The sequence below is a fragment of the Gavialis gangeticus genome, unplaced genomic scaffold, assembly GCF_001723915.1.
Source record: "Gavialis gangeticus isolate Ggan-Ray unplaced genomic scaffold, GavGan_comp1, whole genome shotgun sequence".
NCBI lineage: Eukaryota > Metazoa > Chordata > Crocodylia > Gavialidae > Gavialis > Gavialis gangeticus.
In genome coordinates this window covers 174,351,743-174,358,087 of record NW_017729022.1, presented here as the reverse complement: position 1 = coordinate 174,358,087, position 6,345 = coordinate 174,351,743, and the positions used below count along the sequence as shown (strand labels likewise).

The window sequence follows — 6,345 nt, the reverse complement described above, 5'->3', positions numbered from 1 at the left end:
GGGGGGGGGGGGGGGGGGCAGTGGCAGGAAGCAGGTTCTGGAGCCATGGTAGCAGGTGCTTCCAGGAGCTTGGCCAGTCCTGCCTTGGTAAGAGGGTAGGGGAGGCAGGCTGCCTGCGGCCAGCACCCACCAGCCCTCTAGCCCCAGGGGAATGAGCGGGGTTGGGGCGCTAGGCTGGTGCCCACCTGGGCCTGGGCCTGCCCACCCCAATGCAGCGTGGTCCCTGAGGACCCATGCACGCCTGACTCCTGATCTGAGGCTGGGCAGCATATGGCCCCTGGTATTTTATCAGAAAAGTTGCAAACTCTCTCACAAACAGCTTCTGTCTTGTGGCTGTACAGGGCCCGAAGCTGTACACGGGGGAGAGGCTGTCCTAGGCAACTGGGGTGCAGCCTCAGGGTTGTGACCGCCCACAGCCGGGGCACTGTGGATGTGGCAGCTCTCTCAAAGGCAGATGCAGGACTGCACCTTGTTCCTGAAGCAGCTGGTGGTGAGGTTGCAGGAGTGGGTGGAGGAATCATGGGCCTGGGTGGGGTGGAGGACATTCCCCATGAGGATGCACAGGACTGGTGCGAGGAAGTATAGGATCAGGAGTTATGGGCAGAGCTCCTAGCCTTAGTGCACAAGCAGATCCAGCTGCTGCAGGAGCAGAACGCCCTCCTAGGCCAGGCAGTGTAGGACATGGATAATGATTGCTAGGTGCTGGACTCCATTCTGGCCCTGGCGGTCATATTCATGGCACCTGCTACCCAACAACCTAGCCCTGCCTGCCCCCTAGCAGCTGCTTGCCAACCTGCAGCAAGCCCTCACCTGGGCCTGGAAGGAGGTTATGTGCTGCCTCCAGCAGCCAGGAGCCTCTGCCCTGAGTCTGGAACCCCCCCTCCCCCTGCCTGGGCCCAGCCCTGCCGCTCACCCAGGGTCTTCTGGGCACGTGCTGCAATTGGTGTGGGGGCACACCAAACTGAAAGTAAAGCGCTATTCCCTGCCCCAACCACAGGTCTGTAAGAACCCTAAATGTCTACAGACCAATTTTAAACACCTAGTTTGCAATATTCTATACCCTTTCAAGACTTACATCCACAACCTTCAGATAATATGCATTGTGGGTAGCAGCATAAGTATTCTTCACATATTGCTTTATGATCTTGGCATCTTCTGAAACTTTATCAACCACCTGCAATAAATAAAATAACAAGAACATCTGAATTTTTATCAGTGACCTGGAAGATAGGATGGGGTGCACCCTCAGCACATTTGCAGATGACACCAAGCCAGGGGGAGTAGTAGATACATTGGAGGGTAGGGGTGGTATTCAGAAAAACAAATTGGAGGATTGGACTAAAAGAAAGCTCATGAAGTTTAATAAGGACAAATGTGAAGTCCTGTACTTACAACAGAACAATCCCATGCACCAGTACAGGCTAGGGACCAACTGGCTAAGTAGAAGCTCTGCAGAAAAGGACTCAGGGCAGGGGCAGTGCCAGCCCCTTCCCAATGGGGAGACTGCACTGCAAGCAAGAGCCGTGAAGGCTTAACTGCAGCAGCAGCCTGGGGGGAGGGGTGACACTGGAAAGGGTGACTACATGGGGGAGGGTTAGGCAAGTGGGGGGGACTAGAGCCCCCCCTAAACTCCCCCTAGCACCATCCCTGACCTGGGGTAACAGTGAACAATAAGCTGAATATGAGCCAGCAGAGTGTACACTTGTGAAGAAAACTAACGGCATACTGGGCTGCATTAGTAAGTGTTGCCAGCAAATTGGGGGAAATGATTCTTCCCCTCTATTCAGCACTGGTGAGGCCACATCTGGAGTACTGTGTCCAGTTTTGGGTCCCCCACTACAGAAAGGATGTGAACAAATTGGAGAGAGTCTAGCAGAGGGCAACAAAAATTATTAGGAGGCTGGGGCACAAGACTTCTGAGTAGGGACCCAGGAAGCACCAGTCACCGAGCCAGGGGAGCATGCTCCCTGGTGGACCCAGAAGTGGACCAGAAGTGCTTCTGGTTCATTTCTGGGTCTGCTACTGAGTGCACTGGGGAGCCCCCCACACTCCTGTGGGATGCTCCATCCGCCCCAGCATCTCAGCTTTCACAAGCTGCCTGCTACCTAGTGGTATGTAGAAAAAACATTTAAAGCTGTGTCTATCTCCGAATCTTTCCAAATCTCTCTAAATTCATTTGGAGGGTTCCAATTCAATTTGGAGAGATTAAAGGGTCCTCTGATTCGATCTGGAGATTCAGCCACCAGATCGGGCCGAATCTCCGCTGAATTGAATCAGGAACTGAAGCTTCGAGAGGCCACTAAAATGGGTTTGTCAAGAATAAAACTTGTCAAACCAATCTGATTTCATTCTTTGGCAGGCTGTGTGGCCTTAGTGGATAGCTGGAAGCAGTAGATGTGATCCATCCTAACTTCAGTAAATCTTTAGACACTGTCCCACATGACGTTCAAATAAGCAAGTTAAGAAAACACTGTCTGCATAGGAGAATGCAGCTGGTTTGAAAAATTGCTCTGTGGTTAATTCCTACACTGGGAGAGTATTTCCAACTGGAGAAAGAGGTGTTAATGTCTAGAAAATCTGGTATTCGTAGGTTATTTCCTTCTGAGGCATATGTAAGTAAAACTACAAGACAAAAAGATTGGACAATATTACAGGATCCCCTGAGGTCTCCAATGGCAAACCTTTATGGGCAGGGGTATCACATTTAATAATCCATGAAGAATGGCACACACCTACCGCACTTACATAGATGAGTAAAATTACATCATGAATTTAGTTTTTTCAAGACATCAGGCTGCTTGCATTTGAGACTTGTAACTGATGCTCCCTTTCTCTTTTACAGGTTTGGGCAAAACTGCACCTGATCCCACAGCCACCATCAGTTATGAGGGTGTAGAAGTTTCTTTGGGGAATGGAATGTCAACAGGAATTAATGATACTTTTCTTCTGTATAATGAGTATCCTTTACTGTTTGACTTCATCCAGAGAGCATGCATCTTTTATAGGGAATAGGTTTTGTACAATTACTTGGGAGGAATCTTAAAATATCATCCTGCTAAAAAAAAACAAAACAAAACATTTGGTGAGTAAAAATTGTTAAGGATAGCACTTGTATAGTACTTCCAAAACTCTTTGCATATGTTAATTTGTATTCTACAATACCTTTGAAGAAAGGCGCACTGATGTCTGCACTGAAACCAGGGATAGACCCCTGGTGTCTGTACTCCCAGATCCGTGGTTTGACCCCTCCTTCCTAAATAAGCAAAAACTAAACTAACAGTTTTCAAGGTAGGTCCAAAACTCAAGTGAGTTGTCTTTCTATTAATGGAGTTATCTCGTGGGGAACAGAGAGGAAGTTTATTCATGGGTTGTTAATACAGCTACTTTCTTAGTTTGTTTAGCAAAACAATACAAATTAATTTTTATTTAGGTCAGCAATTGTGCTATTTCTCACATGTCTTTGAATCATCTACAGTGTACTTAATGAGAACATTAAGTCCATTTTCTCTGATGTAGGAGTCTTTGAAGTAAGTTTTATAGCATCATATATTGAAAACAGGCAAAGTAGACTTAATAGCATAATACCTCCACAGCCTAGACAGTTGTTGTCCCTTCTGACACCAACAGTGATAATAGGATATTTTTTCCGATGTTAGTCCCCTTGTGAGGCCAGTAAATAGCTTCTGTTCTTACAGATGGAGAGAGTGAGATTGCTTAAATGGCTTTGTTATGATTATTAACAATTCCTGATTCCTAAATCTAAGCTCAGACCACGCTGCTTTGTCTCTGATATTTGGATAGAGTGTTTCACTGGGTGCAGTGAGGTTCTAGCAGACCTGACTGACATTATGTAAATAGTCTTTAGCAAATTCAGTCCCTAATTCAAGTCAGTCTGCTTGTATCTTGAGATTCCCATCACGCTTTCTTCAGTGCTCCTAACCACTCCACCACTGTGGTTTTCAACCTTTTTAGACTCAAGGGCAACTTTTAGAAAATGCCAGCTCTTAGTTTTCACTGTTGCTGACAATACAATAGTAGAGCAATTCTTCTATTGCAAAGAACTCAGAAGGCCTACAACAGGCCAGAATGCGTTTAAAGCCAAGAATTCCTTTTTGAAATCTCTGAGTTTATCTTCTGAATTATTTTTGCATACCTAACAGGGCTAACATTGTGTGGCACCCTGCAGCAGTCGTGACAAAAGGTGCCACGACACCCTAGTTGAGAATCACTCATTTTAGGTCAAATATCCTCCAGGTCAAAGCTAAGAGTAGAGTTACCAGGACTTTGCTCGTAAGTTCAAATCAGTTCAAAGCAAGACTAAATTCTAAGCTGGTTACATGTAGTAACACTATTTTCTTCCTTAACTCGCTGTTTCCTTCCCAGATATATTGTCTACAGTGTTGCTCAGGTAAATCTGAAGTACCTGCTGAAACCGAAATTCAGCTACAAGACATCACTCTAGTGAACAATATATACAAGCCCTGTTCTCGAGTTATACCGTGGTTATGCTATAGCGTGGACTTTTGACATGCTTAAGCATTGACTGACCTTATCAAGATATCAAAGAACTAAGTTGCAGAAGTTATTAAATTTGAATTTAGTAAATCACTTTAGTGAATGTTTTTTATATATATAAATGTGTGGCTACACATGGAACTGAATTCGGAAGAGAATGAATATCTGGATCTGTCTTATTCCGCTTCTAGTTTTTCAGTTGTCTAGTGTTTCTTTTAATTCGCAGTAGACTACAAAATCAGGCAGAAGTGTTTTTAGCCAAGCAGAAGTGGGGTAGGAGAAAGAAATTACAGATGTTTATAAACATTTGCCCTGTTAAAATGACTCATCACCATCTTGTTTAAAATATTCTTTTCCAGTTTTGATTTTGAATAAATGTTAAATGTGCATTTATTTTGAGGTAAAAATAAAAGCTAATTTCATACTAACAACTTTATGTTGCAAAACTTTTGAATTGCTATGTTTGTTTCACAGTTGCAGTGTATTATTTTGTGATGCTTTTATGCACAGCATGTCTCTAAATATGGAACACTGAATATTAAAACCTGTGGACACATTTCATTTTAACATTGAGCGTAAAAACTTTGAGAATTTTTTTTTGGTCACTTGAAGTTGATGGTTAAACCATTTTTCATGAGTCTGAGGCCTAATATGGTAACTGTGTAGAAAAAACACCTGCGCATATTGGTTTTGTTTAGTGGTGGCCCCAGGAAATCTCTCTGAAAACTTTCTTGTGTGGTAGGGCAGGTGTAGGTTTTTCTTCTCAGCTGAAAACCTAATGATTCAGAGGATAGGTAAGTAGCTATAGCATCATAAGCTACACTCCGTATGACCAGGAAGAAGATACAAGATCTATCTCCTTGGACTGTTCTGTCTTTAGGCTCTTGTTCAAGGACTGGCAGAGGTTCAATTAATTCTAAAAGTGGTGCCTTTTGTGATGTGGGTATGAGTTCTCTTGAATTCAGAGCAAGACCAGCTCTTTCCACAAGCTCCTCCAGTGTAGTCTGGGATGATTGTTGACCTTCTTAACTTAGTTCTGAAAAACAGGCTTTACTGTTACAGAGTCCCATGAGCCATCTGTTTCCACATTTGTGCTGCCTAAATAGATAATCTTATTTGTGTGACCTGTTCACAAGCTACAGGTTTTGAGCTGAAATGCATCCTTTCAAATCCCTGTTCAAAGCATCTGTTTTGTATATATAACATAGTTCTCATAGTCACCATATGAATGACAAAATGCTTGACTCCATGGCACAATATGGGTCACTCTAGAAGTTGGGGGGACACTTATCGGTTCCACCACAACCACCAGTGCAAACTACAGCAATTACTGAATAACTTATTTTCAGGGCACAGTTTTTAGTATTTATAATCAGTACTGTATTGTTCATCAGCTTTCTGCTGCTTGCTGCTGTGCTGTTTTGGAACAGTGGTTGTTCTGGGACCATTAAGTGCAGCTTTAAAGAGGTATTTGGCAAAATCAGTGGGCCTGTTTTGTCTCAGTGGGGAAGTGCTCCACTAAACTATAAAAACTTCCTTCTTAAGAAATGCTGGCAGAGGTAGAATTTCAGCCTGGATCTGTCCATTGCATTCCAGTCTTTAGACGATAAGTGGAAAGAGTTGATCTTCTTTGTAAAGGATTCTATCCATCCAGTGTCTTCAAAAGGGGAGTTTCAAAGCTATAGTTGCGTCTCTGCTGCAGCTCTCCCTGGGCCTCTTGGAGAAGAGGGGAATGAAAATTATGAGAGGTGACAGAACTGCCAAATTCAGGAAAAAGAAAATGTGGAAATGTTAGAGGCAGAACAGCTTTGTATTGTTGGATTTGGGAGG

The 6,345-nt window shown here is 43.9% G+C and overlaps 1 long non-coding RNA gene across 1 annotated transcript; it reads left to right on the top strand.

Moving 5' to 3' along the window:
* The first annotated feature begins 2,296 nt into the window (after positions 1 to 2,296).
* LOC109296908 lies at positions 2,297 to 4,975 on the top strand. Its single transcript, XR_002097094.1, has 2 exons — positions 2,297 to 2,957; positions 4,384 to 4,975. It is a non-coding gene; the product is annotated as an uncharacterized LOC109296908 (long non-coding RNA).
* The last annotated feature ends 1,370 nt before the right edge of the window (positions 4,976 to 6,345 follow it).